General features: G+C 46.7%; 1 protein-coding gene across 1 annotated transcript in view; it reads left to right on the forward strand.

The window, feature by feature from the left end:
- Positions 1–1,227: 1,227 nt before the first annotated feature.
- TRERF1 (transcriptional regulating factor 1) overlaps positions 1,228–26,880 on the forward strand; it is a 209,501-nt gene continuing 183,848 nt past the window's right edge. The window contains 2 exon segments of the mRNA XM_049653258.1: positions 1,228–1,414; positions 1,837–1,918. The gene's annotated coding sequence lies outside the window, so the exon portion shown is untranslated.

Consider the following 26,880-nt stretch of genomic DNA (forward strand, 5'->3'; position numbering starts at 1 on the left):
CCCTCCCCTCCCCTCTCGGCCCCGGCTCCTCTCCTAGGCAACCTCCCTCCCCGGCCTGCAGCGCCGCGGAGATGGAGACCCCTCCCCAGAGAGCTGCGTTTCCAGCGCCTTCTGCAGCACCCCCTCCCCGCCCCCATCGGGGCGGAGGGATGGAGCCGCGCGCTTCGCGAACCTCCAGCCCCTTCCCGGGAGCCCCAGCCCCTCTCCCAGCCCCGCCGAGCCTGGGTGTAGTGGGGGTCGGCACGGGCCCTCTCCCCGCACTCCACCTAAACCTTAGTATCTTTGCAACCCCTTAAAAAATTAAGTGAACCCTCCCCCCCCCAACCCCCGTCGTTAAATTGCAAAGCGCGTTACAATAACCGGGACGGCTACGCAGGAAGCAATCCTGCACTGGTCCGGGTCTAAGGCGGCAGCTTCCCGGCCACGCCGCCTTCTCCCGGGCCTCGATTTTCCGGTCACGCCGGAGAGTCCGCCACACCCCGGGGCTGACAGGTCCCGCGCGGGGCCGCAACTCGGTCCGCGTCCCCCGCCCCATCCTCGCCCAGAGTCTCGCCAGCCTACAAAAGGTGCAACTTCACGCAAATGCAGAGCACACAAATAAGGTCGGCTGCGCATCGCCGGGGAGGTTGCGAACAATGCGCCAGGCTGCCCGCGCCCGCCGAAGCGCGGCGCCCGGAGGGACAGGGGGCGCGGGTGGGGGCCGCGGCGGAGGACCCGCCGGCCGCGGCGCTGGACACCTTACTTCCTGCTTCCCCGCCCGCGGCCAGACCCAGCTCTGCGGAGGGATATCTCTCCCCTCCTCTGTCCCTCGCTCCCTTCCCCCGCCCTCCCCCTTTTTGCTTCTGCTCCCCCCCCCCCACCCCGCCTTTCTCCTTTTGCAAGAAAATAATTTGACAGTCGATTTGCTGACAGGGGAGGAATTTGCATCCTGGATTAAAAAAAAAAAAAAGGCCGAGAGGAGCTTGGGAACGGTTGCTAGGGGTGGGTAATGGGTGAAAAAAGGGGGGCGCCGGGGAGCGGATAAGGAAGGTTAAGGGAGGGGGCGAGGGTGGGGAGCAATGCAAAAGGTAAGGCCAGGTTACCGCGGCTCGGCCCCGAGTGGGCTGCGGCCGGGGGAGGGGCGAGAGATACATATGTATTTCTGTCTCCCTAGCACACCCCCTTCCCTCTAAGCGATGGCTGAGAGGCGGTGCATGCAGATGGGGAGTAAGTTTCCTGAAGGGGAGGGTGGATGCACGCGCGCGGCCCCGCGCTGCAAATTTCCACCGGGGAGGGAGAGTGGCTGGATGCGGAGAGTTTGGAGTTGCTTGCCGCGGAGGGCTGGAAGGGGAGCAGGGCCGGGAAAGGGGGCTGGCGGGCGCTATATCTGGGAGTAAGTTTCCAGGATCAGGAGAGCCTGCACGCTTGCACGCTAGTAAGTTTCTGGTTGGGGAGGGCGCGTGGGGAGGAGGAGAGGGAGGGGTGCATGTATATAGAAGGGGGGAGGGGGGAGCAGATTTCCTGCGGGGAGGCTGAATGCATATGGAGAGTAGATTTCCTGAAGGGAGGGTGGAGGCGTAGACGGACCGAGTAAGTTTCTTGCTGGGGTGGTGGCGGAGGTGGTGGGTTGGTGCTTTGGGAACCCGGAGCTTCCTCCCCGGGGTGAGGGAGCATGCTGTTGGGGGTGGGGTGGGGGCGGCGCAGGGCCCTGTTCCCTGCTGGGGAAGGGGCTTGCATCTGGGGAGTATGTTTCCTGGCGGAGCGATATTTGTTTACAGGCTGAGGGCAGTACTGTAAGTGAGTAGCGCTTCGAGAAGGCGGCTCTGACATAAATTAATATTGAAATTACTCCATCAGCTCTGCTCGCCCCCCATCTCATCCCCCAAGCGGAGTCTGGTCTTGTCGGATTGCCCATGCACTTGTTGCAGAAACAGCCAAGGTAGGCAAGAAGCTTATTAAGTTTCATTTAAAAAAATTAGTTGGGGGATGCTCCGTGAGAAGACGGGGGAGGGGAGGGAAAAGTCTACCCCCCCCCCCGCCCCACTTCTTTACTTTCAGTATGTTAGCAGGGCCTTCTTTCTGCTTCCCTTCTTCGCTCTTCCCTCTGCGGGCTGTCCAGCATCCCAGCCAAGGGGGAGGGCTGAGGTGGGCGTTATAATTGGCAGCCCCCGCTTAAAGGTGGTGGTGGTGGGGCTCGCAGTTGGAGGTTGTGATGTTATAAAGCCTTCATTCTTCCAGCCGAGAAACCGCAGGACCCTAGGGATGTGCCTTTGGGGGTTTTTGACATGATGCATATATGTATGTATATGCGCTTGTAGGCTCTTTGGGGGCTGGGTACTCCCCCAAGTTACAGTGGCCACCAGGACGAAAGAAATGTGTAAAGGGGTAGACTTGCCCCTTCACTCCCTAACTTCAGTTTGGGAGACTGGGAAGTTACTCCTGGTGGGCTGAAGAAATAGATATTGAAGAACAACACAAAACCACGTATTCACTGGCGGAGGCCAAGAGCACCTGGCGGGCAGCGTCCAGCATTGGGCTGGATGGAGCATGTGCGCCTGCCATCCTTAGGTTAAAGAAAATGACTTCTGGTTCCTCCGTGTGCCTTGGACTCGTCTGTTAGAGCCAGCTTGTGGAAACTCTTCCCCAGACTAGACACGGCTTTGGCAAGTGAAGTGTTGAAGCGGGTTTGCTAACAGCCTGGCCTGGGCTGTCTTGTGAAGTACATGGATGGAGGTGATGCTTAGGAATGATGGATCCAGGGATGGCCGAAGAGTTTTTTCAAAAATGCCTCCCAAAAGCCGGCTGGGTTCACTTTTTAGCAGGCCATGGAGGAGAGCTTTGAGAAAGGAGTTTTAAGTTGTCTCAGTTGGTACCGACCTTCTGCATCATTTACCGTTTCAAGAAAGCAATCTGGTGATGGAAAATGTGGTTTTTTGATGCCCACTGTAAGACTAACAGGCACTACTCTGCGCTTAACCAGTTAACCATCAGTCTTGGCTTCTCCTTGCTTCTCTTTTCCTGATTTTCAGCCTGCTGGTTTCTGCAGAGAAGTTGTAGGTTTTGGCTGTCAGGTACCTTGATTATGCTGGGAATTTTCACTTCGCCAGGGTAATTTTAGCACCAGGGATTCAAACCCAGGCATGTTTAGTAGGGTCAGGGAGTAAATGCTAGGTGTGTGGTTGACTAAAGTTGGTTAAGCTTTGTGCAGTTCTGTAGACAGGCTCAATTGTAGCAGGGGAAAAAGTGAGTTTAAAAAAAAAAAAAATTCCTCTCTGTGTTACTGATGTCCTGGACAGTGCTTTTCTTCCTTCCTTCTCGTCATCCGATTTCCAGATTGAGAATTTGATTTTTGGCAGCTTGAGAGCTGAGTTCGTTGGGAATTAGGTATTATTGCCACTTACCAAATATTCCTAACTGGGCATTAGTTGAACAAATTTGCTGTTAGTTTTCTCTGCTGAAAATCTTAGCCGGAATGGTGTATATGCTGGAAGGGTAAACAAAATCTTTATGTGTATTTATCCCAGGGTAGTAGAATTATTTACATGCCTACCCTTGAAGCCTAGAGCACTCATTCAGGTTTTTTTTTTCCCCCCTACGTTTATGAGATTTATTTTATTGTCTTGCTTTGGCCATTAATCAAGTCTCAGTAGCTTTTTTTCCCCTCTTTTGCTGAGAATGTTCTCCTGGTAATAAAGGTTTGAAGGCCCATGAATCATAATTCATTCTTTTTAAAATATTGTGGTGATTGTCACGATTTGATTTATAGGAATTGATACTGGGAGTGACACGCCTCTTTGGGCCCCGCCCTTTTAGGCATGTCCATTTTCGCCAAAGGATTGTTTAGAAGCCAGCTTGACATCTCAAAAAAAAAAAAAAAAAAAAAACACCCAACATTTCCCTTCTGCTTTATGGGCATTGAGAATATTAATTTTGCAGGTTCCATAGTGAACATGGGTCTTTTCACAGCTTGGTAAGCAGGCTTCCACATAGCAGGCATGTGTTAATATCACATAGCATTTATGTGAGCTTGCTGTGAAAACAGTTGTTCTATGAACTGTGTGGAAAGTACTCAGTTTTGCCTCCTTTAACTCGCTTGGGCCTGTGGTTTTTATTGAGGTAAGAGCTTTCATTGTAAAAGAGGGGGCTGCTGCTTATATAATAAAATGTGTGGCCACAGAAACAAAGCTTATTTAGAAGATTCTTTTTCTCCTCCTTTGATAGTTGGTCAGAATGACCAAAAGCATTGATTTTTTTTGGAAAGTATAAGGGTTCTCCTTCAAGTTGATTGATCAGAAAGTGTTAAAATTGTCTTGCATTCGGTAGTTGGCCCAGTTTACAATATTTGTAAAGTGACGAAGAACTTTTCAGGTGGGGGGGGGATGTCACTATAAAGAAAAGTGGGGAGGGTATCAGTTTCTAGCCATTTCTGGGTTTCGGACTTTTTGTCTTAAAAATGCAGATTCTGTCCATGAGTTTCTTCCATCTCTGAAATTTCTGTGACTTGGATCTTGTGGAGAGAGGTCTCAAGAGGTCTCGACAGGCTCTTCCTGGGCCAACGGCCAAATTGCTTCACGGACTAGGACGAGTTGATTAACTTCTGTTTTTGTCTTCTCATGGAGAGTGGATTTGTACCTTGGCATTCCAAAAAGGACTCTTGAGTAGCCTGGTAATTTTGACCACCAAACACAAGGAAATACTTTCACAAAAGTCTGCCACTGTCTTCAGAAAAAAAAAAAGTGCACGGTTGTTTCCCAATTATATGTGCTAATAGAGCGTGGGGCACATAATCCCAGGCACCCAAAATAATTTCAGTTAATCTTGGAAGTTTCCCCTCCAGCCAGCTGGTTTACCTGTCTAATTATGCTTGGTCAAGTCCAAGGTTAATTGAACTGTTATTCCCAGGCCACAGGAGGAGGTAGGCTTGGGGAAGAGTGGGACACCAGGAAGCTGAGTGTGGCTTTATCCACTTTCTGTGGAGAATTCACATGTGGGTAATTGGGATTTGGTCATATGTTTGTGATAGAGTTCATGATGATGATATTGTAATACTGTCATTTCTAGGATATTCTGTATTTCACCATGGGCATTTTTTTTTGGGGGGGGGGGAAGCTCTTGATGTTTTTATTGACTTTGAACATTGACATGAAAAGTGAGGATCCAGACACGTGGCTCAGACCCCAGGCAGTACAAATGGATGCTGGTTGTTCTCTAAAAGCCGTTGAATTCAGCTCATTTTATTTATGACCTCATAAAACTGTGTGATTTAGGGAGAAGGGAGGATTAGAATCAGCTGGGATCTTGTGGATTAATAATATTTCTGAATTTGCATGTTGGAGGGGAACCAGAGAAATAAAGGGGAAAGTAAAACATAGTTGATTTTTTTTGTGGGGAGAGGGCGACAAGAGTAGCTGACAAGAGTGGTTATTGGCATAAGCTTGTCAATGAAGATGCTGTGGCATTTTAAGGAATAGTACGGTCCTGGTAACAGAAGTGTGATCCCCGTGGCTCTCTTAATAAATCTTTTCATCTGGGTTAAAGAAAATGCATAACAAAAAGACCTTGTGATTTTTTTTTTTTTAAAGAATTTCTAAGTACTTATGGTATCTGCTTGTAAGGTCGTCTGGTTAATCTGGGTTTGCTGAGGAAAAGGATGCTTTTTGTTTTTTCCTCCTCGAAGACAACAAGCTGGGGATGGGTGGGTATGGCCAGCTATTGGGCTCTTGGTGCAGCGACACTAAAAAAAATTTTTTTTTTTTGATGGAGAGGAAGGGGAAAAAGAACCTGTGGGCCTAAATGGCAGTGATAACTCTGGGCTTCTAGAAGATAACAATTACGTATTTTCATGCCGTAACCGGATCTAGTTTAGTACATTCAGCAGCTACTTACTGAGCACGTCCTATGTGCTAGGCACTGGCTTAAGGTTCTGGGAATAGGTTGATAATTAAAACAGACGTCATCAACTCCCTCTTCCCTTCCCCCACCCCACCCCTAGCTTACAGCCCAGAGGGGGTGGCAGACGTGTACAGAAATATATATTGCAAAATGTGATAAGTGCTTTGATGAAATCCCAGGGAACAGTGACCTGGACTTACTCAGCTAAAGTAGCCTATAACAGGCACTCTTAGGTTTGTCAGAGAGCACCAGGCGGTGGGGAGCCTATGTGGAAGGATTTTGGTTTTGGAGGGGGGAGGGGAACTAAAAAGAGGCACAGGCAGACAAGGGGGATGGAGAGAAGGCAGCGTGAGGCGAATGTGCGGGACTCTGGAGGCCTTGAGAAGGTTGGGTTTCATTTGAAGTGTAGTGGGAAACCACTGAAAGTTTCCAGTGGGAAGTGACACCCTCAAGTCTTGATAAAGGGGCTTGCGGTGGTGGAGGGGGCAGGTGTGGGGTCGGAGAGCCGGCCAGGTGAGGAGGAGGAGGAGGTGACAGGGAGTGGAGGGAGCAGGTGGGTGGAGATGCACTTTGTAGGTAGAATGGGCAGGATGGGCAGGGTTGCTGGTGGGTTTGATGGTGGCTGGGGAGGAGGAATCCAGGATGGCTCTGGGGGGTTCTGGCTTGAGCGTTTGGGTAGTTGGGTGGTGCTGTTTGCCCAGATGGGGAAGATTGGGAGCGGGAGGGGGATGGAATCAAGCTATTTCAGTTTGGGCCCTGCTAGGTTTGAAATGCCTGTTAAACTCAAGGTGGAGATGACAGGCTGGCAGTCTGACAGTGGTGTCCAGCACCAAAGGAGTGGCCAGGCGAGAGATAAAAATGTGGAAGCCATCAGCCAGGGGGTGGTATTTAAATCCAGGGGACTGGGTGAGATGTCCTAAGAAACCTAGAGAGAGAGAGAAGGAAAGGCTGTGTGTGTGTGTGTGTGTGTGTGTGTGTGTGTGTGTGTGTGTTTGTTGGGGAAGGGGTGGTGGTTGAATGTTTCATGAGGTTAATAAGGCCAGAAAAGTCACCCCTGGATTTGGCAAAATGGAAGCCACCGGGGACTTTTCAAAGAACAGCCTCAGTGGAATGCAGGGAATGGGGGGTGGGGAGCAAGATTGGAGGGGGTGGGCAGGGCACTAGAAGGTAAGGAACTGGTCAGCACGTGTAGACAATTTTTTGGCAAAGGTTGATGGTGAAAGGGGGGCAGAGAAATGGAGTGGGGGCTGGAAGGACGTGTGCATAACGGGAAGCGGTTTTTCGGGTGCCGGTGTTACAAATTTTGAGCAAATGGGAGAGATCCTGGAGAGGGGGGTGATTGATGAGAGCAATGGGTGAGGTCAGGACAGCTGACGAGAGCCCTTGAGAAGGTTTCAGGAAGATTTGGCCTTTCCCTGGGGGGAGGAGGGTGGGGGGAGGGCCTTCCATCCTGACCAGAGGGATAAGACAGGTGTAGGTGAGCAGGAGGTGAGGGAGCTGTACTCTGTCATGGGGTGCTCTGGGCTGAGGCTGCACCCTCCTTGGGAAGGGGTCTGGACTCAGGACTTGACACCAGCCAGAGACTTTGAAGGGTTAAGACTGCATCAGAAAATTGTACTGCATATTTCTCAACATTTGACTGCATTACTGAGCAGTACAGAGGCAAGCGCGGATTCTTTCGCTTGGGGAAGAGTCTTCAGTGAAAGTAATTTGGGCCTCACTTAAGATTTATTTGAAAACTATCATTGGAAAAAGACATCTGTGATTTTCAGCCCTGTTCAAAAGTTGGTGGGCACTGTGTCATATGTTTTGGGCAAGAAGCTCCAAGAAAGGAAAAAAAAAAAAAAAAAGAGGCCTCTCCTTCAGGCTGCCTTTCACAAAAATATGCCACAGACTGCCAGCCCGGGTGGTCCCCAACTGTGGTGCCTGCATGGGAGGTGGGTGGGCAAGGAGGGACTCAGAAGACCTGGGTTGGGGTCTTCTGGTTCAGCACCGTCCTATGGCTCTGGACAAGGCGGCCTCTGGGGCTGTCTCAGCATCTGTAAAAAGAGGGTGACCCCATGTGCCACCTCTCCTCTCAGGAGTTGCAAGGAAGCAGCCAGATAATGTATGGAAAGTGCTAAGTAAACTGTAAGAGGCCTCCTCCGTAGGAAGACAGCAGCGAGGTGAATTGATCTTCGGTCAGATCTCCTTTTCAGATAAAAAAAACTGATGACTGGGAGGGGCAGAGACAGAGGGAGAGAGAAGATCCCAAGCAGGCTCTGCACTGACAGCCGAGAGCCCGACGTGGGGCTCGAACTCACAGAACCGTGAGATCATGACCTGAGCCGAAACCAAGAATCTGTTGCTTAACTGACTGAGCCACCCAGGTTGCCCCAGTCATTTCCAGTTTTTAAAAAATATTTCGTGCTTTTCACGTAATCAGACCTCTGGCCTCTGAGCCCCGGAGGGTGATACTTTATTTATTTATTTATTTATTTATTTATTTATTTATTTTTGAATTGCTTCGTATTATGGAAAAACGTGAAATGTAACAAAAGCAGACAGACTAGGGTAATGGAGCAGTTACTGAGGGGTTTGCTCACCTGTGGATAATGGGACTTCTTGTATTTGTATAACAAATACAACTTGTCAGTTTTGAGAGATCAGTGGAACTGATATCAATTTGGTTTCATAGAGAGGGGGAAATAATCAACGAAAAATCAGAGAGAGAGGAAATGGATGCCATCGTTGAAATGACTAGTGTTTACCCAGCTTTTTATTGGTCCAAAGCCTCTTCGGCGTGTCTTAGTTTATCTGACAACAGAAACATCAGCCATCGGAGGTGGATACTCTCATTTTACAGCCGAAGAAAGTGAGGCTCAAGAAGCAGGATTGAAAAAATACAAATAAGTGATTAACCCAGAATCACATGTCCAGCTAGCATCCAAAGCCCTGTTTTAATGCCAGAATTTGAATGGTCTCCAAATATTGTGCACCTTCAAATAGATATTGCTATGAAGTATTAAATAAGAGTATCGTACAGAATATATGCAGAGGACTGTGGACACCAAGATCACCTGGGAATTTCGGGCTTATAAGTCCCAGTGACCTTAGTTGGAAACACTCAGATGATTTAAGCATGTTTTGGGCATTACATTTTTTAGAGCTCGAATCGTCTGGCTCATTCTGGAGCACACAGCTTTAAGGCTGCCTCATAATTAAAGCCAAAACTTGACTTTAACAAATTGCATGGCTGTTCTCCATCAGCCTCCTACCCTTAGCCCCGTCCTTTCTGCAGGGCCCCTCAGTGGAGGAACCTGGACAATCGGTATTCGTTTGTAGATAGCCTGGCCTCCAGTTTCCAGGCTCCAGCTTTGGACACACTGGGCTCTGAGCAGGTTGCGATCTCAGCTTCCTGAGGGCCCCTGGTCATCACAGAAGCTACGCTGAGGGCCTCTCCTTGTCTTGGGAAACCACCTTCAATCTAACTTATTTGAAAGATGTTTTAAAAAAGACAAGAAAAAAAGTTGGGAGTTGATGCCCAAAGAGTTTTAATAGGGGTGTCTTTTGAGCTCCCTCTGATGTTCTCACAATGGGAGACATCAAACTCCCTTAAAATTCAACTCAAGGATACCCGTAATGAGGCTGATTATCAAGTACTGGGGCTTGTTCACTTTTCTTTTTTAATTGGGTGAGCACAAGTGAGCCGAGGGGGTTTTCTGGGGAGCCACAGTAGGTAAGGATGTTTAGAGGCCTCTCTCCTTTGGGAGTCTCAGCTTCTTTAGAAACCAGTATGGAATTCAAACAATTTCACTGTGCGTATGCTCATTCCTTAACTCTTCCTTGAGGGCCCTGTGTGCCTGGTCCCGGGCCAGGGCTGTGGGCTGGGCTAGAGAGGAGACTCACTTGGGCTGCCTCAGCCCTTGCTATTGTCATACTTACCATCAGGTGTCTTTCACCCCTTCTAGGCTGCCTTGGGGAGGGCCGAACTGGGTCATCACTCATTTTTTGTACCCCCAGCACCTGGCACAGAGGCTGGCACTAGTTAATGCAGTATAGATGCTTATGTATTTAAGAATCAACCGGGTTTTTTTTTGTTTTTCTTTTACTTCTGGTTCCCCCCCTCCCCAGGTCCCCCATTGGTTCTTATTGGAGGGAGAAATTCAGGCCTCTCTGCCCGCCAGGGTCAACCCTTGCAGCCACTGAAGGAGACCGGGCTAGAGAATGTTTCCTCCCCCCGCCCCTTGCCTCTCGTGGCCTGGCAGCCTTTAGCTGGGGTGGTTTAACTGAGCTCTCAAATTCAAGTGCAGCCCCATCCCCCATCCTTTTTAATAAGTGACATTTTGTTAAATCAGTTATTCGAGGCCTTATCTATATTTCTGTCTGTGCTGCCTTAGTCAAAATAGGAAAGAGAGCGAATATTAGATTTCTTTACCCGCCCCCTCCCCCCCCCAGTTGGAGCAACTCTACGTAAGATTTCTGATGGGGCGGGGGTGATGTGTCCTTGAAGAAGTAAATGCTGCGTGCAGAAAAAATGTGGAGGGCTTTGACTTGTAGCGAATGCTGTTTTTCAGCAGCTGTGATTTTTCCATTTTTCTTTTTCTTTCTGTTTTGATTAGCGGAACTCATTGTGCTCCAGGGTTGGGATTGCGTTGGGGGAGGGCGCGGAGGGAACAACATTTACTGGGAGAGCCGGAGTTGGGGAGGAGGAAGGAGAGAAGGGATTTATTGAAAATATATGTCTACTTCTGCTATGATAAAGCGGCAGGCATGTAAAAATGCAACGGGGAAATCATTATTGTGGTAATGTAGGCAGAGCTCCGCTTTCTCATTAACAGAGCTTAGCTCACGTGGAGGAGGGGGCGGCCAGGCTGCTTTGAGAGTTGGGGTATTCAATAATAGCAGAAACTCAGGGGATTGTCTCCACCCCCCCCCCCTTGCCCACCCCCTTTGGCTGCCTTCTCCTTTCTTTCTCCCAACAGTTTGTAACCTTTTTAAAGCTGCTTGTCGGATTGCACGGTCTCCATTGTCACCCCGCCACCCCAAAACGCTGTAAGGACTGTTTAATTTTTAAAGTTGGAGGGAATGAAAATAAATTTTCTCTTGGGAACCCAAGGAGAATTTTGGCAACACACTGTGAGTCAGAGATTGGATTATATCCCTTGCATCCCGTAGAGCACCAAGAAGAGCCTATTTAGGGGCTCAGGAATTTGCATATGCTGTGGGGTATCCAAATGAGGGTTTCAAATTGCTTCAGGAGTAGTTGCTGCTGTTTATATAGAGACCTTACTGTGTGCCTGGCCCTGTGCAGATGTGTTAGTCACTTCAGCCTTATAGCAGCTGTAAGAGGCAGATGTGGTGCCCACTTTATACTTGAGGAACCTGAGTCTCGGGCGGGGGTGGGGGGGGAGTGCGGTGTCAGCACCTTGCTTAAGGACACACAGGTGCCGAGTTGCCAAGCTGGTCTCCAGACCCGCCATTGACAGCTAAGGGGTAGAATGTTCAGATGTTCGTGAGAACCTTTCCCAAGCCCCTGGACAGAGCTGAGGAAAAGATCAAGGTTAGTGGCTCACATCTTTGATAGAAGAAGTGAGAGAGTGCCCTCTTCCCCATTCCTGCCAGGCTACAGTGACTGTGTCGGTGCTGACAACTTGGTCATCAAGCATTATCGAGTGCCTCCCATGTGCCAGTGGCTGGAAATAACCAGGGCAAGTAAGAGAAGGAGTTCAGAATCTGGTAGGGACAGCTATGAGAACATATAAATCTGATACACAGGGCTGCCTGCCTAGAAAAAGACCACATTTCAGAAGTAGTAAGTGGGAGAGACTGTGTAGAGCAGCCAGGGAAGTCTTCAGAGAGAGGTGGTACAGGGTGGGGTTGTGTGGGTTCTCCGGGGGATTGCCAGGTAGGTAGGGGGAGGGGGAGCGACTAGCAGATAGTATGGTGAGTATAGGAAGCTACATGTAATCTGGCCTTACCCATCTCCCCTTATTTTCCATTACCTTCAGTTTAATGCTCTAGAACTGTGCTATCCAATATGGTAGCCACTAGCCATGCATGGCCATTTAAGTGTAAGTTAATGAAAAATCAAATCAAATAAAAATTCAGTTCCGCAGTTGCACTAGCCACATGTCAAGTGCTCAATGGCTACATGTGGCTGGTGGCTACCATATTGGAAAATGTACGTGTAGAACGTTTCCGTTAGTGTAGAAAGTTCTTTTAGGTAGTGCTGCTCATGAACTTTGCTCTGAGGCTTCTTCTTCATGGAAGGGTTCCTCCTTTGGCCCTTAGCTGGCTCACTCCTACTTCTCCAGAGGCCTTCCCCAAGCACTCCAGGCTGGATTGCCATCCCACTGTCTATCTGGATTGCAGTGATCCCTTTCTCTGGCTGTCTGCCCAAGGGGACTTTCAGCTTCTTAAGGGCATGAGCTAGGTCGTGTTCATCTTTGTGCCACGTGGTGTTTATCATTGTGTCCCCAGCACCCAGCCAGGGTCTGGCACCTATGAAGTTGTCAGTGACAGTTGCAGGGGATGAGGCTGGAGAGGTAAGAAGGGATTGGGCTGAAATGGGATCTGATACCATGATATGAAGCTTAGCCTTGACCTGGTAGGCAGTAGGGGAGTCACAGAGGGTTTGGAGTGAGGAGAGGTGTGTGGGGAATAGGGACAAGTCAGATTTATGTATTAGGTCACTCAGAGAGGTATGGAGGACAAGCTGAACCCGTAGGCCAAGAGATCAGTTAGGAAAGTATTGGAAGTACAGGAGCAGGAAGGTAAGGATATGCACTCTTAAGCTGTACCCGTGAGTTGGAAAGAGTAGCATCGCTGTCTTGCCAAGTCAGGGTTTCCTACCATTTCTGTTTCCATTTTGGATGCTCTCATCGGTTTCTAAGGCAAATTGCAGAAAGCCTTCCCTTTCACTTGTTAGCAGGTGTTAGCAGCTTGTTAGAAAATATTAGCAGGTATGAGGAAGAAAATCACAATTGTCTTTAATTCCTCCCTGTTAACATTTTAATAATTTCCTTCCAGTACTTTTTCTAGGCAGCATAGTCTGCTGATTAGTAGTTTTAAGTTCTGGAGTTAGTCTGCCTGGGTTTGGATCCAGGACCCTTCACTCCATGGAAATAATGGGTCTGGGTGAGATGAAATGAGGTGATACATGTAAACATTTGGGGTGGTGCCTGGCAGTTAGTAAGTTCTCAAAAGGGTCCCTCCATCCCTTTCTACTTGGAGGCCCCCAGCCTTGTTCACTTTTGTAGATGGGTTGCCACCCCCCCCCCATTCGTGCCCTGTGCTCACCTGTTCATTTCTTTTCAGGGTACATTTTACTCTATGTGGTCCCATGTCTGAACCCTTGTAGCAAATCAGAAGCTCAGAGCACAGAGGCTGGGGTTTCAGCTTTCTGTCTTCTTTGCTCCATGACTGATTCTCCTCTGAGGACACTTTTGGGGGCTTAAATTTAAGAAGCTTGTAGAGAGTTTTGCAAAGGAGTCTGGGAAGTAACTGAGATCCATGTAGGCTCTTTTGAGATGGTTAAAAGGAACCAGAATGGCTTAGAGAAGGGTTAGGGTTAGAGAAGCCTAAGAGGATTATTTTCTTTAGGAAGGTGACGCATTGTGCTCTGGCCATGGTGACCTCACATGGTGCACGTTCGGGGATGGGATACATTTAAAAATATGACAGCTACCTACTAAGCGCAGATGCATGTCGTCATTTTACATCTATGACCTCACAGCAACTCCCTGAGGAAGGCGTTATTATACTCATTACACAGGAGAGGAAATGGGGGCACAAAGGGATGGAACCGGCTTGTTCAAGATCTCGTGGCTAGTAAATTGCAGAGCAGGGATTCAAACCCAAGAATCCCAGATCTGTGTGACTGTAAAAGTGAGTGCCTCCCATTTAGCTTTACCAGTCAGTGTGGACCGAGTTTTATTCAGAAATGTGTCTGGTGTGATACAGAGGAAGGGGCACCACACCGACCCTGGGAGGGTATTCCCGGATAGCGGCGTGACGCTCAGAGCCTCATTTCCTTTATTCTCAGTACCTTTGCTTTACTGGTTGACAAGGTTTATTGTAAGAATCAAAGGAGATAAAGGATGCAAAGTGCTATGGCAGCTAATAAAGCCATATACTTCACTCTTCTGCATAATTGTTTTCTGGAAGAACGAAGCCCTGTGGTGGCTGGGTCCCAGTGCGATATCGGGGTTTTGGGCACCAAGTATGTGTGTGTCTCGCAAATCCCCCATTATTAGCTTCCAGGCACGCTTGAACCTGAACATGCTCTTGATTTGGGCGAATGGTTGGTGGCTGGGCACATGATGGATGGATCTTTGACCAGAGCTGGAGTGCTCTACATAATCTTGGGAAAGTCACTTCACCTTCCTAAACCTCCCTCTTCTGAGATGGTCACATCTACTCAGATGGGTCGTTGGGAAGATTAATGGCAGAATGTGTGTATAAATCAGTGCCTTGTCAACCAGATGGCGACATGTATTTGTGCAGTGGAAGTTATGGACTCATGGTCTGTTGAGTAGACTCTTGGCCCATCCCCTTTCACGGTCAGAATGTCATGGCTCACATTTACACAGTGTTCTCCTGCCGTTAAGACCTGGAGAAGACACGATTCAAAATTCCTCTGGAGCTAAGACTTTTCCACTGAGATTGTGTAAATGACAAGTGAAAGTTCATAAAACTTTTTAGTTTGGATGGGAAGGCTACAAATAGTGCGTGGTGATTATAGAGAATTTGGAAAATATTAGCAGGTGTAAGGAAGAAAATCACAATTGTCTTTAATTCCTTCCTGTTAACATTTTAATAATTTCCTTCCAGTATTTTTTCCAGGCAGCATAGTCTGGTGATTAATAGTTTAAGTTCTGGAGTCAGACTGCCTGGGTTTGGATCCAGGACCCTTCACTCCATGGAAATAATGGGGCTGGGTAGGAGAATTGAAACAATACATGTAAAACATTTGGGGCTGTGCCTGGCAGTTAGTAAGTTCTTTTTTTTTTTTTAATTTTTTTAAATGTTTATTTATTTTTGAGAGAGAGAGAGAGAGAGAGAGAGAGAGACAGACAGACAGAGCATGAGCAGGGAAGGGGCAGGGAGAGAGGGAGACACACAATCCAAAGCAGGCTCCAGGCTCTGAGCTGTCAGCACAGAACCTGATGCGGGGCTTGAACTCACAAACCGTAAGATCATGACCTGAGTCGAAGTCGGACCCTCAACCAACTGAGCCACCCAGGTGCCCCGAGTAAGTTCTCAAAAGGCATAAGCTATGCTTTAAAAAAAGCACTGAGCTGGGGCACCTGGGTGGCTCAGTCGGTTAAGCGTCCACCTTCAGCTCAGGTCGTGATCTCACAGCTTGTGAGTTTGAGCTCCACATCACGCTCTGTGCTGACAGCTTAGAGCCTGGAGCCTGCTTCGGACTGAATCCCTCTCTTTCTGCCCCTCCCCCACTCATGCTCTGTCTCCCAGAAATAAATTTAAAAAAAATGGTATTGAGCTAACTTTGAATGAGACTTTTTCTTACAGTTTATTTTGAGAGAGAGAGTGAGAGAGACAGCATGAGTGGGGGAGGGGCAGAGAGAGAAGGAGAAAGAGAATCCCAAGCAGAGTCTGTACCCCTTGAGTGAGATTTAATATTAATATCTTGCTCATTAAATATTGTTTGAATTTTTTCATAGTTTTTTTAGTATATTCTCATATGGATTCTATGTTAAACAAATATTTATGGAGTACCTACTGTGTACCAGGCACTGGGTCCCATAATTTATTTAACTAATTCCTATTATTAGAAATTCAGCTTGAGTAACCTGGGTGGCTCAGTCATTTAAGAGTCTGACTGTTGGTTTCGGCTCAGGTCATGATCTCACAGTCCGTGAGTTTGAGCCCCTTGTCGGGCTTTGCACTGACAGTGCAGAGCCTCCTTGGGATCCTCTCTGTCTCTGTCTCTGTCTCTCTCAAATAAATAAATAAACTAAAAAAAAAATTGGGGGCGCCTGGGTGACTCAGTCATTTAAGCATCTGACTTCAGCTCAGGTCATGGTCTCATGGGTTCATGAGTTCAAGCCCCGCCTTGGGCTCTGTGCTGACAGCTCAGAACCTGGAGCCTGCTTCAGATTCTGTCTCCCCCTCTTTTTGCCCCTCCCCTGCTCACACTCTGTCTCTCTCAAAAATAAATAAACATTAAAAAAAATTAAAAAAAATTTTAACTTGTTTATCATTTTGACTATTGTAAATAATGCTTCCGTGAACATCCTTGTTTATAAATCTTTGATCACATCTCAGATAATTTTCTTAGGATAAATTCCTGGAAAGAAGAATTACTATGTTAAAGATAGTGGGTGTTTTCATGTTCTCAGTAATGTTTCCTAATTGTTTTTCAAAACACTTTTCATTTTTTAAAATATTTTACTGTTTCAAGAAGATTTTAAAAATTTATTTTAGAGAGAGAGAGCGAGCGAGCAGGGAAGGGGCAGAAAGAAAGGGAGGGAGGGAATCCCAAGCAGGCTCTGTGTTCGGTGCAGACCCCCACAAGGGGCTCGATCTCATCACCCTGAGATCCTGACCTGAGCTGAAATCGAGTCAGCAGCTCAACCGACGGAGCCACCCAGGTGCCCCAGGGGAATCTGAATTCGAACTCACAACCCTGAGAGCAAGAATTATATACTCTACCAACAGAGCCAGCCAGGTGATCTCAAGTTTATTTTGAGAGAGAGAGAGAGAGAGAGAGAGAGAGAGAGAGAGAACGCTCACCTCCGTGCATGAGTCAGGGAGGGGCAGAGAGAGGGGGAGAGAATCCCAAGCAGACTCTGTGCTGACACACAGAGCATAGAGCCAACTCGGGACTCAAACCCACAAACCTCGAGATATGACCTGAACTGAAATCAAGAGTCAGACGCTTAGCTGACTGAGCCACCCAGTTCCCCCTCTTGAAAACATTTTTAAAGATTAATTTTCATTCATACTGCTAGTGTGTGGGAGTACCGGCCTCACTTCATCCGGTCTAATAGTATTGTTTTTCAAAAAAGGGTAATTCTTGTGTAGCATGTATTACCCTTTAAACCATACGCCACATTACTTCTCTGGGGCTCAATTTTTTTCTTGCTGTAAGGTGGAGTACAAATGTCTCTTGCATGATAACCACTATTAATTAATTTAGCAAAATCTTTGGATTTCCGTTGTGGAAAGACTGGGCAAATGACCTGAATTATTATCAAAAGTACTTCTTTCCATCGAGTTAGAATTTCTTCATGCTTATCAAAAGACTTTAGGAGTGCTTTTGTCTCAGTACGCATAGAGTGTGCAAACAGTCATTCCCTGCCCAGGGCACAGATTCTGGTTTGTACTGGCAGGTGAACAGCGTTCTCCGTATGAGTAATTGTTGCTAATAATTGACTGTGGAATTATGGGGTCTCTGTTCCAGTGTTTTAGGAATTTTTCTTTTTGAAACTTTATAAGTTTCATAAGTTTTATAAGAAGCTACTTTCACCTGCCACAAGGGTAAGAAAATAGTGTACGAGTTTTGTGTGAAATCAAACATCGAGAAAAGAGTTGTTCTACTGAAAACGCTGAAAAGCATGAAGACAGTCAAAACCAGTCAGCATTCCCTCATCTAGATTGAACTTCCATTTAAAAAAAATAGTGTGTTTCTTTCTTCTTTCTGGTATTTTTTCAACATACATATCTTTGCATAGTTGGACCCATTCTGTGTGTGGGTTTTTTTTTTTTTTTTTTTTTTTTTTAAGAGCTGACCCTAGATTAATCCTTTAACCATTTCCTGGACAGTTCAAGCTCCTTACAACCCTTAGACTCCCTTTACCTCCTTTATGCCTTTGGAAGTCTTGTGATTTTATTATTTATCTATTTATTATTTAGAGTCAAGTTAGTTAACATATAGCATAGTATTGGTTTCAGGAATAGAATTTAGTGATTCATTACTTATGTGTGACACCCAGTGCTCATCCAGCAAGTGCCCTCGTTAATGCCCATCACCCATTTAGCCCATCCCCCCACTCATCTCCCCTCCATCAACCCTGAGGTCTTGTGATTTTAATTCTCTCTGTATATTAAACCCCACAAGACATGGACTTCAAAAGTCAATAATAATTTAGATTAATCCACTTGTTTACTCTTTTTGCTATTCTTCATTTCTTCCTGTATGACTATGCTCATGCTCCCCTCTCAGATTAATTTCCTACTTTCTGAAGAAACACGCCCTTAGTTGTGTGTGTGTGTGTGTGTGTGTGTGTCTGTGTGTGTGGTGAAGGATGCCTGCTGGTGTCACATTCTTTCAATTTTTGTCTGAAAATGTCTTTTTCACCTTCATATTTGGAGGATATTTTCACTGGGTATAGAATTGTAGCTTGCCTTTTTTTTAATCCTTTAAGGATAGCATGCCATTGTCTTCTAGCTTCCTTTATTTATGTTAAAAAGTTATCTGTCAGTTTTATTGTGTTTCTTTTGAAAGTAATATTTTTTTCTCTTTAGATTTTTTTCCTAAAGATTTTATTTTTTTAAAGTAATCTCTATGCCCAATGTGGGACTTGAACTTACAACCCCAAAATCAAGAGTCACATTCTCCACCAATTTAGCCAGCCAGGTGCCCCTTTAGCTTTTTTTTTTTTAGCAACTTTATTATGATGTGCTTAAGTGTGGTTCTCTTTGTATGTATCCCCCGTGGAGTTTGGAGTTCTAGAATTCATGGCTTGATTTTTTTTTTTGTCCGTTTTAGAATATCTGGGGGGAGTTACCTTCAAATATTGCTTTAAAAAAATTTTTTTTAAATGTTTATTTATTTTTGAGAGAGACAGAGACAGAATGTGAGTGGGTTAGGGGCAGAGAGAGAGGGAGATACAGAATCGGAAGCCAGCTCCAGGCTCTGAGCTGTTAGCACAGAGCCCGACACAGAGCTCGAACTCATGAGCAGTGAGGTGAGATCATGACTTGAGCCGAAGTCGGATGCTCAACCGACTGAGCCACCCAGGTGTCCCTTTGAATATTGCTTTTGCCCCATTATTTTCTCCTCTTCTTAGACTCTGCATAATGTTAGACTCTTTTGTGGTATCCTACGTGTCCCTGAAGCTTGTTTTTGTATTTTCTGTGCTTTAATATGAGTATTTTTTTCTACTGACCCATCTTCCAGTTCACTAGTCATCTCTTTACTGTTTATTTGTCGTCAGACCCATCCAGTCAGTTCTTAATTTATTTGGTTTTATTGTTCATAAATATCTTATTTATAAAATGATATTTTTAAATTGTTAATGATTGTATTTTTCTCTTGGTTTGGTCGTATTTCTTTTTTTTTTTAATTTTTTTTTCAACGTTTTTTATTTATTTTTGGGACAGAGAGAGACAGAGCATGAACGGGGGAGGGGCAGAGAGAGAGGGAGACACAGAATCGGAAACAGGCTCCAGGCTCCGAGCCATCAGCCCAGAGCCTGACGCGGGGCTCGAACTCACGGACCGCGAGATCGTGACCTGGCTGAAGTCGGACGCTTAACCGACTGCGCCACCCAGGCGCCCCAAGTTTGGTCGTATTTCTTGATGTTCTTGGTAATTTTTGTTCAAATACTGGGCATTTTAATTTCTAATGTTTTATTTATCTTTGAGAGAGAGCGAGTGTGTGAGTGGGGGAAGGGCAGAGAGAGAGAGGGAGACACAGAATCCGAAGCACGCTCCAGGCTCTGAGTTGTCAGCACAGAGTCCAATGTGGGGCTCGAGCTTGTTTACTGCAAGATCATGACCTGAGCCGAAGTTGGAAGCCCAACTGACTGAGCCACCCAGGCGCCCCAAATACAGGGCATTTTATTTTATTTTATTTTATTTTTAATTTTTTTTTTCAACGTTTTTTATTTATTTTTGGGACAGAGAGAGACAGAGCATGAACGGGGGAGGGGCAGAGAGAGAGGGAGACACAGAATCGGAAACAGGCTCCAGGCTCCGAGCCATCAGCCCAGAGCCTGACGCGGGGCTCGAACTCACGGACCGCGAGATCGTGACCTGGCTGAAGTCGGACGCTTAACCGACTGCGCCACCCAGGCGCCCCGTTACAGGGCATTTTAAATGGAAAATGGAGTGGATCAGGATGTTGTATCAGCTTAGTTCTTTTAAGGCTGGTCTGTTTGTGGTCTGCCCTTGCTTTTAGAGCAGGTGTTTTTTAAGGTCCCTCTTCCTTGGTAGGCCCTGAAAGTCATGATTTGTTTCTCTACCACTGTGAAACTAACAAAATCTCTGCTTAGCTTTTCCAGTCTTTTAACAGCTTTTTTACATTTTTTTTAACGTTTATTTATTTTTTGAGAGACAGAGACAGAGCATGAGCTGGGGAGGGGACAGAGAGAGAGGGGGAGTCACAGATTCTGAAGCAGGCTCCAGGCTCCGAGCTGTCAGCACAGAGCCCGATGTGGGGCTCCAACTCATGAACCATGAGATCATGACCTGAGCCGAAGTCGGCCGCCTAACCGACTGAGCCACCCAGGCGCTCCTTAATAGCTTTTTTTCTGCCTGGATTTCTAGGGTGTAGCCCTGAACACACATGGCTTAGGTGTCAACAAATGCTTTGAGGGGAAATTGCTGCAGAGTATTGGGCTCACTTAAGAGCGGGTCACTTTTCCCTAGGATCTTGGCTCTCAAAGCCTGGATGTCTTTAGTCTTGAACTCCAGCTTTTGACTACTTGGTACAGAGGGAAAGCTACTGCAAACTTTAACTTGCTGCTTTTTACCTCACTGTTGGTTATAGCAGATCAGCAAATGTTCTGGGTAGAAATACCAGCTGCTGATAGACACCTCACTGAGCTTCTCTTCTAGGGACATGGTTCTTCTGTCCTAGCCGCCTTGTAGTCCCACATCTTCGAACAGTTATTGTTATTATTCTTATTTTGTATTTTACTTACCTTTTACAATTGTTCTTTCTATACAGGAGGGTTGACTTAATAGCAGTTATATCATGATAGTTGAAAGTGAAGTCTAGTTTTTTAATCCTTTATCATTTGACATTTTAGGTACTTTGTATGTCCTTAAAAATTCTTCATTAGGTGATTTTTAATATCTGCACATAACTGTTTCTTATGGCTCCTAGGATCTGCTCAACTGTATTTCGGTTGTTGGATAGTTAGGTCATTTACCATTATTTGCTTTTTATTTTTTATTTTATTTATTTTTTTTTTAATTTTTTTTAACATTTATTTATTTTTGAGACAGAGAGAGACAGAGCATGAACGGGGGAGGGTCAGAGAGAGGGAGACACAGAATCTGAAACAGGCTCCAGGCTCTGAGCTGTCAGCACAGAGCCCGATGCGGGGCTCGAACTCACGGACCGCAAGATCATGACCTGAGCCGAAGTCGGACGCTTAACGGACTGAGCCACCCAGGCGCCCCCATCATTTGCTTTTTAAAATAATGCTGCAATAGAGGCATGTGGGTGGCTCAGTCGGTTAAGCGTCCAACTTCAGCTCAGGCCACGATCTCGTGGTCCATGAGTTTGAGCCCTGCATGGGACTCTTTGCTGACAGCTCAGTGCCTGGAGCCTGCTTTGGATTCTGTGTCTCCCTTTCTCTCTGCCCCTCCCCACTCATGTTCTGTCTTTCTCTGTCTCTCAAAAATGAATAAATGTTAAAAATTTTTTAAAATAGTGCTGCAATAAATGTCTTTGTGCCAAAGCATTTTATCATATTTTATTTTATTTTTTGTTTATTAAAAAAATTTTTTTAATGTTTATTTATTTTTGAGAGACAGTGAGCAGAAGCCAGGAAGCCACCCAGGCACCCCAGCATTTTATTATATTTTAAAAGTATGGAATTGGAATTATCAAGAGTTGAAAATATTAATTAGTAGTGATTGTTTTCATGGATAGGTCGTGTACAAAAATAAACATAGACCTGTTCTCTCTCAGATTTTTTTTTTTTTTTTTTTTTTTTTTTTTTAGTTTATTTGTTTCTGAGAGAGAGAGAGAAAATGCAAGCAGGGGAGGGGCAGAGAGGGAGAGAGGGAGAGAGAATCCCAAGCAGGCCTCAAACTCACAAACCATATCATGACCTGAGCTGAAATCAAGAGTCAAACATTTAACTGAGCCACCCAGGTGCCCCCCTCTCAGAAGGTTCTGAGAGAAGCTTTCCTTTATCAAAAGTGTTTTTATTTCTTTTTTTATTAAAAAAATTTTTCTTTGGTAATGTTTATTTTTGAGAGAGAGAGAGAGAGAGGCAGAGCACAAGCGGGGGAGAGGCAGAGAGAGAGGAAGACAGAATCTGAAGCGAGCTCCAGGCTCTGAGCCGTCAGCACAGAGCCCAACGCGGGGCTCAAGCCCACAAACCGTGAGATCATGACCTGAGCTGAAAGTGTTTTTATTTCTTTAATGGGGCGCCTGGGTGGCTCAGTCGGTTAAGCATCCAACTTCGGCTCAGGTCATGATCTCACGGTTTGTGGGTTCGAGCCCCGCGTCGGGCTCTGTGCTGACCGCTCAGAGACTGGGGCCCCTTCAGATTCTGTCTCCCTCTCTCTCTGCCCCTCCCCCACTCGCGTTTGTGTGTGTGTCTCTCTCTCTCTCTTAAAAATACTCATGTAGGGATGGGGAGCCTGCTTGGGATTCTCTCTCTCCCTGTCTCTCTGCCCTACCCCCCACCAACCCTCCCCACATACATGTTGGCTCTCTCTCAAAAGAAGTAAATAAACTTAAAAAATTTTATCTCTATCTGCCTTATTAAAAGACAAGTAAAAGTATTCATATAGTGCTTACCATGCCGCAGACATTTTTTTACATGCTTTATAATACTAATTTTCATTCTCCTGAGAGCCTTAGGACACAGGTACTAATAAAGATAGTGGTTTTAAAGATGAAGAATCTGAGGCCTGAAAGGGTAGATAACTTGCCCAGGGTCACACAGATAACTTGTCCAAGGTCACACAGCCTGTCAGTGGCAGAGCTGAACCACGAGTTCCTGCTCTAGAGCCCATGCTGTTAGCTTCTAGAACCCTCTACTACCTGGAGCTGATTGTTCTAACTTATTCCTTCCTTTCTACCCATTTTAGCTTATTCCAGAACTTCCCTGAGCCTTTTCTTAATTGGCCAGTTTTTTTTTCCCCCCTCTGCAGTGTGGTTGCTGGGGGATGAGTGTGAACATGGGGGCAATGTGGGAGGAGAGGTGCCGTGGACAGAAGGTGCTGTGGGGACCGGGTCTGTGCCGTGGCAGCTCACTTTATAGGTTTTGACCAGGTAGACTCGCCTGGTGGCTCACCGCGAGTCTGCTGGGGATCCTGGTGTGGAGGTAATGACGGGGAATTCTGCTTCTGCCTCTGGTTTCTCTGGCTCTTGTTAGCTGGGCCACTGCTTTCGCAGTTTACAGAGGAAGAGTAAGGTAATCCTTTTCTTCTCTCCCTTCTTCCAGTGCCACTTAACATCGGGGTAAGGAGTAAAGAGGTGCAGGGAGGGCTCCCTGCTGATGAGAGTATCAGGGCAGCTCCAGGGCTGCAGGGATTGGAAAGATAAAGTGCTGATGCTTTGGACCTTAGGAACTGCAGGGTGTGGATGCTGCCTCTCTCTGGAGCTTTCTCCCTTTTCCCCCTATGTCTCCTTGCCCCTCTCTGCTTGTCCTTGTGTTTTCCTGGTACCCATTCCCCTCTTTGGTCTTTCTACTCATTATCTCCCCTTTTGGGTCTCTTATGGATTTGGGAGAGAGGTGGGTGTGGGGCTGGGCTGGTTTCCTTAAGGTTGTTGGCTTTGTAAGTTGCAGTGGTTGGTTAGTCAGAGAAAGCTTTGCAGGAGAGGTGGCTTTGAGCATATTTATTAAGTGGTATCAAAGGACGTCTCTAGGAAGAATGACCAAGTGGCAGGGAATTGAAGGGGAACTTGCCCCTTCCCTGCTCACAGCCCTTCAGTGGCCACTTCCTTTGTCAGGGAAAAGCAATGTCCTTGAGGTGGTCTGGTGACACTCTGCTCCCTCCCCCACCTTGCTTATGTGACACTATCTTCTGTTCTCTTTTTCTCTCACTGTGCTCTAGCCACTCCTGGTTTCTTAGCTATTCCCTGGACATACCTGGCGTGTTCTTGCCTCAGGGCCTTTGCATAAGCTGTCCTCTATGCTTGGAATCCTCTTCCAGAACGTAGATACCACCTGCATTGTGTACTGTCTCCCCTGTCAAGTCTTTCCTCAGATTTGTCTCATGGAGGCTTTCCTCACCACTGTATTCAACACCACACCCCAAATTTCCCATCCCCTTTAACATATTTTGCCTGAATTCTCCATCCCTTTTACCTGCTCTTTTTTTTTCCTTAAAAAAATTTTTTTTCACGTTTATTCATTTTTTTGAGAGACAGAGAGACAGAACATGAGCAGGGGAGGGTCAGAGAGAGAGAGGGAGAAACACAATTGAAAGCAGGCTCCAGGCTCTGAGCTGTCAGCACAGAGCCTGACGTGGGGGCTCGAACCCATGAACCGTGAGATCATGACCTGAGCTGAAGTCAGACATTTAACCGACTGAGCCACCCAGGCAGAGGGAGAGGGAAAGAGAATCTCCAGCAGGCCCCACACCCAGCACAGAGCCTGACACAGGGCTCAGTCCCACGACTGTGAGATCACGACCTGAACCGAAATCAAGAGTCAGATGCCGAAATCAAGAGTCAGACACTTAACCCTCTGAGCCCCTCAGGCGCCCTGAGTTTACTTGTTCTTTATTTTTACCTCCTCCCTCCTAGAATATGAGCCCCTAGAATATGTGTGTGTGTTCAGTGCAGCCCCTTAGCACCCAGCATAGCACCAGGCACATAGTAGGCACCCAGGAAATGTATATTGCATGCTGGGTCCTTCAGGGCTCTGTAGGGCCCCCAGCTCAGGAGACTTTTTATCACATCTTAGGATCTGGAAAGTCTTTGCCTGTAGGAATTTTTTTAATTAAGATTTTTATCATTGTCATCCCCTTCCCCCTTCTAGTTCATTTAAGACTGTTATGAAACAGAACTCATTATGCTTCAAAATCTGACAGAGCGAAGGCCCCAGGGAAAGCGAGAGGAGGCGGCAGTGGCGGGCATTTCCTTCCATTTTCCCCCTCCTTGGTTGTCTTGTGTGGTTGGTTCACTTCGGACGGCCTAAAGCCCACCGGGTCGAGGTGAGCAGGGGTTCCCACACCTCCCAGGGTCCAACCAACGGACGGTGTCTTGTCAGCCAGAGAAGAGAACGCTGCCTTCCTGCACTGAAGGGTTTCTCCAGTCTCCAGTCCTCAGGATGGAAGGGGAAAAGGTGGCAGGCTGGAAAGGAGGAGGGAGAGGAAGAAGTGAGGTGTATTTTGTATGGTTCCGTTGGAGAAAAAATGTCACAAGGAGAAAGTCGGAGTGTGGTCCTCCGTGGGTGTGACTTTTAGTTTTTACCTAAAATAATGAGGAGATCCCGTTCATTTGTTCAGCGGAGGTTATGACAGGCTTTGAAGGGTCCATGGGCCTGGGCTCTCGGTCACTCACTACTCATTCGGCTGCAGGAGGGACCCTACCAGGACGCCTTGTGTGTAACCCTATGGCTCAGAGCCAGCGTGTTGAACTTCTCCTGGATCTGTGGGTTCCTGGGAAGTGGGAACACCTGCTGGGAATAATTAATGTGTGTGGGGGATGGGGAAGGGGCTTAGACTCCTCCCAGCATTCTTTTGGAGACATTTCCCTAAATGAATCCACACTCCAACTTTTCAGTTGGGGAGGCCATGTCCTCCCGACTTCAGCAGGCCAAGGCTTTGTTTGAGAGCCTCAACCCTGAATCCCCTTTTGACTTTTGTTTTTTCTCCTATGAACAAAGGAAGGGAGCTCAGAGAATATGGTTAGTTGACCCTTGAACAGTGGGGGGGGGGGGGGGGTGTTTAGGGGCAGTCGAAAATCTGTGTGTAACTTTTGGCTCCCCCAAAACTTAACTCTTATAGCCTGCTGTTGTCAGGAAGCTTTACCAATAACGTAAACAGTTAACACATATTTTGAATGTTCTATGTATTGTATACTGTATTCTTAGAATAAAGTAAGCTAGAGAAAAGAAAATGTTGTGAAGAAAATCATAAAGAGAACATACATTTATAGGCCTGTACCGTATTTATCAGAAAACATCTGTGCGTAAGCAGACCTGCACAGTTCAAACCTGTGTTGCTCAAGGGTTAACTGTAATGTTCTTGGATCATCATAGGGATGGGCCCGTATAACAATTATTAATAGGTTGTCAGCATGCAGTGATGGAAGTTAAGATGTGGGGATCTGATAAAGGAGGCCCGGGGAGAGCTTCGGCTCTGGAGACCTGGGGTTTCACCCTCTACTACCCCCTCCACCCCAATCTTGGCATTTCATCTTCTAATAAAATACTAACACCCACTGATGTGAGTTTCACCTCCTTTCATTTCCTTTCTCCTGTCTTCTGCACTGGGGCCATAACAAGCTTCAAAAAGCCACCAGCCGAAGTATCAGCCTCTGAATAATCAAGTCTGCAGACCTAAAAATACGCGGTTGCATTATAATGCAGATGTACTGTTAAATTAAGGGGAAAATAATTGTGCCTACAGTTGTTTACTGATGCATTGTCCCGACCAGAAGTTACATAGGAAGTAAATGAGATGATTTCACCCTCGTTGGTTCTGTAGCTTAGCTGTTTCAAATATAAGATTAAGGAGGTCAAAATCCTTCTTTGAGCCCCGCACGGGGATTATTACAGCATCTTGACTAGTTACCCAGACTTGACTCCTACTTCTGGCCTCAGATGGTCTGCCAAGCCCTTAGCGGCTGTCCCTCGCTGTAGCTCTGCTGTGTACATGGTTTGGTGTAATCCGTCTCTGCTGTGGAAGAAACTGCTCAAGGCATATATCACCTACTGAGGATGTCAGCAGCCCCGTTTTGATTTAAATATTGAAGAGTACATTTTCTGGGTACCTGGGTGGTTCAGTTGGTTAAGCATGCAGCTTCAGCTCAGGTCACGATCTCACGGTTTGTGGGTTCAAGCCCCACATCGGCTCTGTGCTGACAGCTCAGAGCCTGGAGCCTGCTTCAGGTTCTGTGTCTCCCTCTCTCTCTGCCCC

This window comes from Panthera uncia (genome assembly GCF_023721935.1).
Source record: "Panthera uncia isolate 11264 chromosome B2 unlocalized genomic scaffold, Puncia_PCG_1.0 HiC_scaffold_24, whole genome shotgun sequence".
NCBI classification, from domain to species: Eukaryota; Metazoa; Chordata; class Mammalia; order Carnivora; family Felidae; genus Panthera; species Panthera uncia.